Below are 13,963 nucleotides of genomic sequence, written 5' to 3' on the forward strand. Positions count from 1 at the left end.
TAATATCCTAGATCTACTATTTACTTCCCACCCAACCCTGATAGAAAAGATTAGGAGTTTACCACCCATTGGCAAAGCTGATCACGATGTTATCTTATGTGATGCAGCAGTGGAACCAGTAAGATCGAAACACCAACGAAGGGAGATCTTTCTGTGGAAAAGGGCCAATATGGATGCCATCAGAGAAGAAATAAAGAACAACTATAAGGAATGTGACAACATCAGGGACATCAATCTAATATGGGCCAAGTTCAAGGGTATGATCAATGACTTGATGAGGAAACATATACCAACTAAGTTTACTAGATCAAGGCCATCACATTCATGGATTGATACCCACCTAAACAGGCTCACAAGAAGAAAAAATAGAGCAAATCAAAAAGCAAGAAGAACCAAAAACAACAGAGACAGAAATCGATACAACAAACTGAAAACATCATGCCAGCGAGAGATACGACTGGCAAGGGAAAAATACCTACAGGAAGTGATAAGTGAGGATTCAAAGAGATTCTGGTCCTACATTAAACATCAAAAACAGGACTCCAGCGGCGTGTCTCCACTTAAGGGTCCAGATGGCCTGCTCCATAGTGACACAGTGTCCAAGGCAGAAATCCTAAACAACCAATTTCATTCGGTTTACACAAAGGAAGACCTAACAGACATGCCATCAAAAGGAGATAGCTTACATCCTTCTATGAACAACATCCGCATAGGAAGAAGTGGTGTATGCAAGCTCCTGAAGGGCCTAAATGTACACAAAGCAACCGGACCAGACACAATTCCAGCGAGATTCCTCCATGACTTTGCACTAGAACTAACCCCAATCATGACAAAACTGTTCCAACTCTCACTTGATACCGGAAAAGTGCCAGATGACTGGAGGAAAGCATCTATTGTCCCCATATTTAAGAAAGGGGAGAGACACTTAGCCTCAAACTACCGCCCAGTCTCCTTAACTTCCATATCATGTAAGTTGTTGGAACATATCGTACATAGCCAAATCATGGATCACTACGACAGTAACCATATTCTGGCAGACCAGCAACACGGTTTTAGAGCAAGACGATCATGCGAGTCGCAGTTGTTGATTACAGTGGACGAGGTGGCCAAGTCACTGGCCCATGGAGAGCAAGTAGACATAGTGTTGTTGGACTTCTCCAAGGCCTTTGACAAAGTGCCACACCAGCGCCTCCTACACAAATTGCACTTCTATGGTATCAGAGGTAACACATGGAACTGGATCAAGGATTTCCTTGCGAAACGGACACAGCAAGTCAACTTAGAGGGTCAATCCTCTACCAGAGCTGATGTCATCTCAGGGGTTCCCCAGGGTACTGTGATGGGACCATTACTATTTCTCACCTATGTCAATGACTTGCCGGAGCATACATCATCAGACGCAAGATTATTTGCTGACGATTGTCTGCTTTATCGGAAAATAAACTCCAGAGCCGATGCTAAGCAGCTCCAAAAAGATCTGAAGTCACTAGAGAAATGGGAACGAGAATGGCAAATGGAATTCCACCCCCAGAAATGCACAGTCATCCATGTATCCAGGAAACAACGTCCCATAACCAACAATTACCTCCTCCATGGCCACACCCTCGAATCAGTCAGCAGTGGAAAGTACCTAGGTGTAACCATAAACAACAGGCTGAACTGGACGGAACACATCAACAATGTCCGAGCCAAATCAAGCAAGACCCTAGGTTTTTTCCGTCGCAACATACAGGGATGTAGAGCCGACATTAAATCAGCTGCTTACAGTACAATCGTCAGGCCCACCCTGGAGTATGCAGCGACTGTCTGGGACCCATATCAGCAAGCCCAAATACAACTGTTGGAGGGTGTCCAGAGGAGAGCTGCAAGGTTTGTCAAGGGCAACTATTATGTAAGAACACCAGGCTGTGTAACATTTATGATGGAGGACCTACAATGGGAGCCCCTCGAAACACGCCGACTAAGATCACGGCTCATCATGATGTATAAGATCAGGAACGACCTCATCGACATCCCAGCAACATCATATCTAACACCAGGGGATACTCGCACAAGGGGCAGCAAATACCGTCAGCCACCAACATACAAAGACGTGTATAAGTTCTCCTTCTTCCCAAGGACCATCAGGGACTGGAACAGCCTGTCAGATGACGTTAAAGAAGCCAGTACCATCGATGGCTTCAAGAAGCAGCTAAACAACACCTTAGCTGTGTCCTATGACCCTTAAGTGACATGCAGACCATTGTTTTTACCCGATTTTAACTGTGAATAGGAGGCTTTTAGCTGTGTTCGATGCGTGCTATAACACTCGGAAACCGAGGCCAGCACATTATAGGAAGAAGAAGAAGAAGAATCAGCTGTTCGAAGAAGGTTGCATGTGACGTCACTGTACCACGTGACACGCTATCTAATTAACGAGTTTTTAAACGATTGGGGCTATAATTTAAATCGATAGTATGGCTAATTACCGCTTTTATATCGTTTACAAACTGTTAGGAGTAATTATTAGATACACAAGGAAGCCAAAAAATGTAAAATGTCGTATACCTTAGAAACATGCGATATGTCCTTTAATATCGTCGCTAATAACGCACGTTAAAAAAATGTCCAAGGTTTAGTAAAAATAATTGATACTTTTATATACAATAGGTTATTGTTTAAACGCTGTTTACCTCAATGTGATATATTTAAAAAAAATAAATTATTGCATTCTCAGCTAACTTGATAAACAGTTTCTACATTAGAATTGTTTTCTTTTCTCATAAGACAATATTGACAATTTACGCACAAAGAGCAATAGATATATCTAACTATGACATAAACTCCACCATTGAGCAACTGCATTTTCCTTTTTTTTTTGAAGTATGCAGAAAATTTACTTCTTATCTTGTATATTGGGCTATACCAGAACGAATCTTGTTTATTCGGCTTTGCAAGAACGAATATGATATATATATATAACATATATATATATATATATATATATATATATATATATATATATATATATATATATATATATATATATATATATATACATATATATATATATATAATGGAGATCAATTTATATATATATATTTATATATATATATATATATATATATATATATATATATATATATATATATATATATATATATATATATATATATATATATAATGGAGATCAATCTACAGTATATTTGAAAAAACATGATGTGAACAATGGATACATAACTTATTAGTTAAGTTTTATCAAAAACAATATGATCTTTTGGAAGATTAGTTAGAGAAACAAACACACCAACTGGCTTATTGTTAAGTTTATAATAAATTGAAGTATTTTTGTATTATTAAATTGATGTATTTCATTAGAATATGAAAAGTGTATGATGTTGAAACACTTATAGATTCTTTAACAGACAAGTCAAGAAATTATTGTTTGGCACGCTCGTTTTTTTTCAATATAGGGCTATACTTAATCTACAAAAACGCATGCTTCTTTTCCAATTTCAAAACGTTTACTCCAAGTTGCTTAATCTCGTGTTTTGGAAAACAAACTTGTAATCAATTAAACGATACACTGGTTATTGACCTGTATCTTTGGTTTACCCCCATCCCCACCCTCATCCCCGTTCTCAAAGACGGTAATGAACATTAACCCAATTCAATGTGGGTTAACTTGGTCAAAAATTATACTCACTGAAAAAGTTTTCAAAGTCCGTATTTTTTTTTCAAAGTACGTTGTCATATAGTGTTGTTTCATTGTAAATGTCTATTTTTCTTTAGACATAAAGCGAAAATACCACACAGGATAGTTTACCACACAGGACAGTTTAGGCAACACTTTGCTCTCAAACAGCAGTAAAGGAGGTCGTTTGTTTTAGCTTTATTTTTCCGCATGATGAATTTTTCTAAACTATTTTTTTTGATTGATTTTGCAAAGATATGGATCACATTAACTTGACCATAATTTGACTGCCACGTGACTTTTCAGTGTCACGTGTGTGTCTTTTAGACAAGAAACGCCAATTTGAGAAAAAAGAGACAAGGGCAAGACAAACAAAGTTTGGAGTAACATGCCTACTTAATCAAAAAAATCTATACATCAAAGACATCAATGCTCATTCAGTTGTAAAGTTCGTTAATTATGCGAATTTTTAGAAAAACTGGTTACTTGTTGCAGAAATAGCGCATTTTAGTACATTCCGATTAAAATTACAAACTAAATCTTCATCTCACAAGAAATTAGCATCAGTTTTCATAAAGTACACGTAAAAAAAGGAAAATCATACCAAGTTCAAAAATATCTATAGCCGCCTTGCCTTTGTGTTTTTGCATTTAAATTGTCAATCAGAAAGGTCTTTCATATCATTACAAATTTCTAACGCACAAGTGATCCCAAAAGAGGAGATAACTTTTTAAGCGATAACTCTTCTGAAATACGCGCAGTGTCTCTTTTTCCACCTAATCCGATTCTATTTTGAGATTTATTTCATCAGTACAGTACGCAAATGATTATCTAAACATTGTGTTTCCGTTTTATTTATTTAAATAGGGACAATATGGCTACGTTGAATCGCCCGCATTTTCTTTGTCGTAATTATAGCTGCACTTAACAAAAACTAACTGCATGCGCGGAGTAAGTAATTTCTTAACAGGGGGGGGGGAGAGAAAAAATATATGAGGCCTAATTGTGCAAAATTATTGAGGGGTGGACTAAGCCCCTCTATAATAACATACACATAACTAGTTATAATTTCTTCTCATAATATAAAAAATAACCCCCACCTCACTGTGCCATGTATTATAAGGTCGCTGATATGTTGGGATTATAAGAAAATTGAATGTCGGATGCATGTCACTGCCTTATGATTTCATATTCTACAACACATTCAATCTAGAAACGTTTTCCAGTGGGAAGGAGGAGGGGGGGGGGGTTACTGTATTTGCAGGTATCCATTTTACTGTGTGAATTTTGAATTAAATTAGAATCTATAGATCTACACATGGATAATGATTTAAAGGTTACTCATTTTGTGTGTGTTTGGGGGGGGGGGGGGGGATAGGGGTGGGGTGCTTAATATTCATTCACAACATAAATTTCAATTGCATATATTTTATAACTGAGAATAAAAGAGGGTGTGTAAATCCTTTAAAAAGGTATTCAAAGGCCATTTTCGGTTCACACCAATATATAAAATTTGAATAATTTTGAACTCTTATGTGAGATAATGAAAACCCTCTCACCCACCACTTTACTTATTTATGCATACATACAGCATAGAAAAATTTAATATAGCTGACTTAGGTCAATGTCCCTCCTCTTCCAGAACTTCTTGATCAAAATTATGAATATAAAAACTATTATACTTGGTTTGTTTTTTTATTCATTTATACTAAGAAGACAAATGACTTTCTGAAAGATTGATAATTATAATATTTTCTGGAACAGCATTATTTTAAACTTATAATAAATGCACACTCAACAATTTCAATTTCATTTGTGTATAATATGATGTAGTGTTTATTGTATGAAGTTTTAGTTTGACTCCTCTTCTTTTTTAAAAAGCATGGTCTTCCTGTTCTTTAAGTCTCGTTTTTTTTTTTTTTTTTTCATCATTTTCATATTTTATAATCCCAGGATAACATAGTCAGAGTGTGTGTAACTCGTCACCAATAAGAACATCATTTATGTAAATCCCAAAACAAAGCAGGTACCAGCTGAAATGAAAAGTATTTTTCAGTGAGTTTAGCATGTAATAAATGGAAATGACTGAAATGTGGAAATGAAGATTATTTCCTACAATTGGACAAACCATGGACTTTTTTTAATCCTAAAACAATTCATTCTGGTAAAATTTGCATTTAGGTCTTGCATATGTCCAAATACAGCTTTAAAACAGTTTATTGATTTAATTTGAAATAATCAACACACTCATCCTGTTATGTGAAAGATTTGGACCCCTTTAATTTACTCGAGATAACCCTTAAAGTGCACTTCTCTTTCTCTCTCTCTCTCTCTCTCTCTCTCTCTCTCTCCTTCTCACCCTCATTTATGATTTATTAGAGGTATACAGGATTAGTATAAAACTAGTGCAGTTACAGTGATACATTGTATATCACACCATATAATGTTGGTATGTTCAATATTGATGAGCAATTTTTAATTATGAAGTATTCAGAACTGTAGGTTAAAAAATACATATGTTTTAAAATTTCAAAACATGACACCATTCATACATGATGATGCCTTTTCTAATTGAGCTCTCTCAAACAAAACAAACATAACATTTATTTTTAAGTATTATCAGATTTATCATTATTTTAGTGATGGATTTTTGTACTTATGATATGTTATTAACAGTACATGTACTTACTCTTTCCTTAATCATTTTTTTCAAATCAGTCTGGCACTTTTTAAATTACTCTGCAAATGACGAAAATAATGAAAATTTATACAAATTTACATGCACACATACATATGCCTACATGTCAACAGCAATTTGAACATTCTGTTAAAAGTCTAATTAGCATGGATTGGTAAAATGACCAACACTTTAAATATTATTTGAAATTTACACATGCACGTTCTATACAAACAATTCTATGTTCATAAAGATTCCTCATTAAGAGAAAGTTAGACAAAGTGACATGCAATTCAGTTATTTGTTTATTATCAGATTTCAAACAGTGTTATGATAGTAATGTTATGAAGGATATACAAAGCTAGTATTTGTACTAAGAAATATTGTCCCCGAGCATCTTATATATGTTGGATAAATATACATGTTATGTGTAAAATAAAATAATATTATAAATAAATAAACAAACAATAAATTAAAAAGAATTTTCAACACAGCAGAAACATGTTACTGATCAGCTGTTCATCAAAGGGTCGACTTATTTTAGAAAATCAAATCAGCTGTATTTAAAACTTTCGCCTGTATTACACCGATTTTCAGAACAAAAATCAGCTGTTTTCTCACTTTGTGTACTTACAAGTTGAAAATAAAAACGCCTGTGGTCAGACTGAATGTAGTGTAAAGCTAAGTATTGTCTGTACAAACGCTATGAACTAATTCGATCGTGTCGATTGTACTCTCGGAAGAAAATGATTAACAATTTAACAGACTGACAAGAAACCTATACATGTAAATTGTACAGTAATGTAAACACTGCAGATCATTATCATATTTAAACGAAACAACAAATTAAGACGATTATAAATTCACCCACTGTATAAACACACAATAAAAATGTTACCAAGTTATCTGGTAATACACTGTTTATATTCTACATACCTGATAAATCATCAAAAAGATCGCTATTATCGGGGACACCAGCTACACGTGTTTACGTAAAACACAGCGTCCGCCGAGCGCGTTTAGGACGCAGATTCACACTCATGTGACAGATGTGTTGTGGAAATTCTTCGTATACTCTCGGTTTTGTAAACTTATAGATGCGTATATGAGTGATTCGTTGTTATATGTTTCCCAAAGAAGTATTAAATCAACCGTATTTTTGGCTAAAACTGCTGTTTTTTGGTAACTTTTCCATATATGCAAATACAGAGACGGGGTATTATGACGTCATATATCATTATCCCTTCATTAGCATATCAAAGCCATATGTAGCCTTATTTAATAAAAAATGCTTAATTATATGTAAATGAATAAAACCGTTTCATTCATTAGATATTGTCGATTTTGGAAGTTCTGAAAGTTATTTATATTGTCAAAACATGTTATACATCCCCAGTGATATAGTACAACAAATTTTAATTTTCTACTCCACCGAAAAACACCCACTTACATGTACCTCACCCTCATATTAATATAGCAAATGCCCCGATTATTTATTTCTTCTTTGATTTGTTACAATATGGTTATTGCATTTGCAAAGTTGATCATTTGTTCGACTCTTTCAACTATCTGTAACCCAGAACAATTCTTATATTTTGCAACACTTGCATATTTTGATCACTTGATAACTTTGTATGTAAAACCTGTCAAATAGATTTGTTGCTTGTTCTTTCAGTTTTCACATGTACTAACGTAAACAATGGCTCTACATTGTTTAAGGATAAAAAAAAAATGAATTCCTGTTCGAATGTAATCCATTTGTACAGGTTTTACTGTGATATTCTGGAATGTAACCTTGGCATTGGCCTGTATATGCGTCACACTCCCCATTCAGACAGTTTTTAGGACATGGATACTGACAGCAATCACAATAGCTCCCGCGATATCCTATTTAGATCAATATAACAACAAATCAATAAAGAATTGTTCGAATAAACTTAAGTATAACTTTTAAGATATTAAAACATGTATACACTCACCGTATACTTCTACCTCACAAAGTTCATTGTAGGCATATTGTGACATGTACAAGGGGTTATTATAGCGACAACGTTCATTGTTGTATATGACATAACGTCCGTAAAGTGGGCAGGAAATTGTCTGGGTCACTGATGGTGATCTGTTTGTGTCTTTGTAGCAAAGATGTCCACTATCTTTTGATGTGATATTGGAAATGTAAAGATAAAATCCTGCCATTCGCTTGACAAATGGACCTGGATCTAAAATATATATAAATACATGATAGCCGGTAATTAACACTTTACACATCAGGCACGTAGCATCGTTTTTGAAAGTGGGGGGGGGGGGGGGGGGGGGCTCATCCAAAAAATCTTGACAAGCAAAAAGAAAAAACAAAAACAAAAAGAAAATTATTACTTCCCCAAATCTTCAAAATCCTAATTCCTGCGTGTGTGTGTGTGTGGGGGGGGGGGGGGGGGGGGGGTATTATAAGTAGGGGGAAGCATGTTAAAAAAGATGCATGACACTAAAAGCTCTAGTGTTTGCATATCTTTTTGCATTTTTTACACCGAAGTTATTAGATGTAAAATACATGTCCAATGGTTAGCTCGGCCTTCACTTTCCGTAATGGTGTTAATTAGTTTTAACTCGCTACGCTTTCTGGAAAGTTACATCAAAACTAAAATTATCAAATTCACCCATTTAATTTATTAAGTTTTATCTTATTCAATTAAAATGACTGTCAATCCAAAGTATCCGCCTAAAGCCCCTTTCACAATAGGCGCACGAGCAGAAGCGACTGAATATTCGTGCGACCGATAAAATTAGATATGAATCGTAAAATGTTGCCGAAAGAAAGTATTCGTACGAAATTCGCACGATATAAGCGAGCGTGTGCTATGTAAATGCATTAAATCTTGCGTCTATATGCGACTGTTGTACAATGAAAGCGACTGTTGAAAGATAATGCAATAGGATCGCGCGAGAGACCAGGTGATCGGACGATCGAACGTGCGCCAATGCGATTGGACGTGCAATCATGCGTTCTAAGGTACGATTGCTCGTGCGAGTCAGAGGAGGTAGTACCGCCCATTTCCGACGTTCTTCAATAGACATAGTTGAAGAAACGGCGATGCAGCAGCATTTATTATTATACCGCAATATGATTATTCTATTATATTTGATTCGTCTAGAAAGTCAAGTGACAGGGCGATTTCATAGGAATAAAAAAGCCGATATGAACAAATGATGTAGACAAGTATGATTAAATAAAAAATGTAATCTTTATGATTCTCTATCTATCACAAAACCAACTTTATACTATCTATTATAGTAATTATAAATAAAAAGTGAGAGTAACAGAGGAAATCAAACAATTTTTAGAAATCAACGTATTTTATATAATCATATGTTGTTCGTCTATTGCGTTAATGTTCAGGTAATATGAAGATTTATTCCCCTAAAAAACCTAATATCCCGCGGGCGATGCCCTGGATAATTTTTTTTCTAAATCTAAATAAATCTTCTATTTTCCTCACCAATATGCAATAAATGTATATTGTTGAGTTTTGGTCTGAAACAGATATTCTTATACAGGGTTTATATACTACTGGCAAAGCATGGCATATAAGTCGTCCGATGATAGTAAAACGTTGCAAGATAACACGAGACATGTTGAACAACAGTCTCATGGTCGCACAATACGCGCATAAACAACTGAAATTCATCTTACGACCTTTAAAAAATGCAACGAATGCGAGAGCTCGTGCAACGTATGCAAGAGCTCCTGCAACGTATGAGAGAGCTCGTGCGAATCTAAAAAAATTCGTTCGAAAAGTGTTGTAAAGTGCTCGTGCGTCAATTGTGAAAGGGGCTTTAGACGCATGACAAACTCGTCATGTCGTGATTCCTTGGTTACCACGTTCTAGAAAAGTCTATCCAATTATCTTACCACAGATCGTGCTTTGCAAGCGTCTACCAATCATTTTATTTATTCAACATTTGTCAAATCTGAATTTCTAAAGTCCCTTTAACAATTAGCGCACGAGCACTTTACAACACTTTGCGATCGAAATTTTTGAGCTTCGCACGAGCTCTCAAATACGTTGCACGAGCCCTCGCTTACGTTGCACCAGCTTTCGCATTCGTTGCATACGTTTTACTGGTCGCATCAAACCCCTCTGAATAGTGGACATGCACACTATTCAGAGGCGACCGAACGCGATCCAAATTATCGCAGTGCAACGCACGAACATTAGTACGAACGTTTTACAACGTTTTCTGTACTCGCAAGAGTGATGCATAATTTTTAAAGGTCGCAAAAAGAATCGCAGTTGTTTATGTGCGTATTGTGCGACCATGAGACTGTTGCTCAACATGTCTCATGTTATCTTGCAACGTTTTACTATTATTGCACGACTTATCAGTAATATGCCATGCTTCGCACTAGTTTATATACCATGTATAAGCATCTCTGTTTCAGATCACAGTTCAACAATATACTTTTATTGCATGGTGTGATATATGAAGATTTATTTCTCCAAGAAAATTCATATTTCCCGAGGGCATCGCCCGAGGGAAATTTGTTTTTCTGGGGTAATAAATCTTCATATTTCTGAAACATTAATGCAATAAACGTTTTATTATTCTGAACAACATATGATTATACAAAATACGTTGTATAACAATAAAAATTGTTTGACTTCTCAAAGGCAATAACGTCTTGATTGTTTGATTTCCTCTGTTACTGTCTCCCTTTTCTTTTCATAATTTCGAATCATAGATAGTTAAGTTGGTCTTGTGATGTATGGAGAATCATAATGATTAAGTATTTTTATTTAATCATACTTGTCTACATCATATATCCATATACGCTGTTTCATTCCTATGAACTCGCCCTGTCACCTGACTTTCTAGACCAATTAAATATAATAGAATAATCATATTGAGGTATAATACCGTGATATATGCTGCTGCATCTCTGTTTCTTACTAGGCAGCATGTTTTCTCGCTTTCAACTGTGTCTACTAAAGCGTCTGAAATGGGCGGTATATACATGTATACCCCCTCTGACTCGCACGAGCATTCGTACCATGGAACACATGATAGCAAGTCCAATCGCATTGGCGCACGTTCAGTCGTCCGATCACCTGGTCTCTCGCGCGATCATATCGCATTATCTTTCAACAGTCGCTTTCATCGTATAACAGTCGTATATAGATGCAAGATATATCGCAAGATTTAATGCCTTTATATCGCCCAACGCTCGCTTAGATCGTGCGAATTTCGTACGAAACCTTTTTTAAATGCGATTATTTCGGCAGCAGTTTACGATTCATATCTAATTTTATCGGTCGCACAAATATTCAGTCGCTTCTGCTCGTGCGCCAATTGTGAAAGGGGCTTTAGTATACCCTTAATACGTTACCAGTAAATATATTCATTTTTACGTAATCATTCGTAACTTTCATTACAATTATTTTTTAATCCTTTCAGTTTCCATATGCAAAGCTCTTTGCGTCTTAAAGACAGATAAAAACTTTCAGTCTATCCTGTTTGCTACCATTTGATTGCTATCAATACAATATTACAAATCCAATATTTTTTTTTCGGGTTAACATTTAGAAATTGACGAGTGATATCAGCCTTAATATTGAAATGATGTTTTTTTGGTTTTTCTTACATGATTACTGTGGAATCATTAAAATTCGTAGGGGCCAATTTTCGTGGATTTCTTAGATTTTACAGGTTCGTGGGAGCATATTTTCGTGTATCTCTGAGTAACAACAAAACTAAATATAACTTTATAGCCCAAATTTATTAATTCGTGGAGGGTGTTTACACGCGGATGAGAGGAACCCACGGATTCAACGACATTTGAGCCGCCACGAAATCGAACGATTACAAAGTACTTATCAATTTAAAAAGAAAAGAAACAAAAAGCTTGCCTGCGATTTATTTGCAAGCCTATGGAAAACATTTTTAAATTTGCAAACTAAAATAACATACTTTGATTAGATGTTCTGTAGAAAATATTGATGTAACTGATGTTGAGCACATTCCCCAGGTCCACTCTCCATTCAGCTGTGTAGTATCCGTCAGCGTTGATTGTACACTGACCTCCTTTATAGCTGCGATCATAATACAAACCATCCACTGCATTTTCACTCCCATAGTCATAACTTTGATTAGGCCATGGATGTTCTTGCCACGTAGGTTTATGCAAAGCTAGATTTTCTTAACAAATATAAAAGAACATCAAGCCTGAATGAATTAGTAAATATCTAGACTTTTAATTCCTAGCCTTCAGTACATGTATCTGTGTGTTATACAAAGACAAAAACAAAAGTGTGTTAATGAAGCACTGATCAACTATCTGACCTCACGGTTTGAGCAACTATTATTAAAACATACGTATAAAACTGGAACGGTTCACTGCTAACTGACTACATCGTTTGCGTAACGATTATTTAAGGGACATGATCACGGATTTCAGTCAAATTTTTTTTTCCTTTTTTGTGTAAATATTGCTACAGAAAGCATTTCTTATTATAAACCATAATTTGATTGTTAGTCGTTAAGTCAAGAGCAAAAACCAGGGTTAGCAATTCTTTGTCATGTTAATGAAGCTCGTGTCTTGTTTTGTTAACATTGGTTCCATATACAGATAAAAAAAACCTGATTTCTGTTTGTTTTGATCCGTTTTAAACAAAAAAAAATAGTTCCTAGCGTTTAGCACACTCATTTCTTGTCAAAACTGGAATTTTCTTTTCAACATTTAAATCTTAAACTAAGTCTTGTTTACTTGACAAAGAATTGTGTAATTTGTATCTTGCGTATAACACGACGACTGACACTCAAATTTTGTTGACCAATACAAACGATATACTGAAGCATTTATTTGTTAGCTTTAAAAATTGAAAAATGATTATTGACCAAAATTGTTATTGTGTACCTTTGAAACAATTTGTGAAACAAATCAAACAAACAAACAAAAATAATGAATGACAAGAGTAATACGTACATCGTAAGACATTAAAAGGAAGCGTGGTGTTAACAACAGCAAAAGAAATGCTTCGTTTGAAAAACATTATTAAACTATACACCTCAGTTAGGGCGAACGAAGCTGCTCAGTTGCCAACTACTGTCCATTTCATTTTTTATTCGAACATGGTGGTTTTTATCATATATGAAATTTGGTTAAAGCAACAAATATCATAGCCTTTTCAAATCTTACTTGTAACAATGTAAAACATACAAGTACACGTATTGTTATTTCATCCAGACATAGTATGATAAGAACCTTTAAAAAGGAACAAGCAAATATAAACGAAAAACTAAAACAAAGAACGACAGATATGCACTGACCGAAAGCACAGACCTGAACCACAAAAAGTAAAACTGGAACGTCGTTGATTAGCATCGCATTATAAGACATTTTTATTCTGTAAATAACAATAGTCATATCCGTTATTATACTACATACTCAATTAGAGATCACATACATATATGAGAAATGTGCAGTTAAAATGAAAGAAGAAAATGAAAAGTATTTAAAATTCGCATTAGACGTACTTTTATACTCCCGAAAACATTAGTTTTACATTTTTATAATAAAAATTTCAGTCAAATTGTAAAATGCTGATTTAAATATT

General features: G+C 34.9%; 1 pseudogene; it reads right to left on the bottom strand.

The window, feature by feature from the left end:
• Positions 1-13,053, bottom strand: part of LOC128174159 (receptor-type tyrosine-protein phosphatase kappa-like) — a 240,431-nt pseudogene extending 227,378 nt beyond the window's left edge.
• Positions 13,054-13,963: the final 910 nt, after the last annotated feature.

The sequence above is a fragment of the Crassostrea angulata genome, chromosome 2 (assembly GCF_025612915.1).
Source record: "Crassostrea angulata isolate pt1a10 chromosome 2, ASM2561291v2, whole genome shotgun sequence".
Classification (NCBI taxonomy): domain Eukaryota; kingdom Metazoa; phylum Mollusca; class Bivalvia; order Ostreida; family Ostreidae; genus Magallana; species Magallana angulata.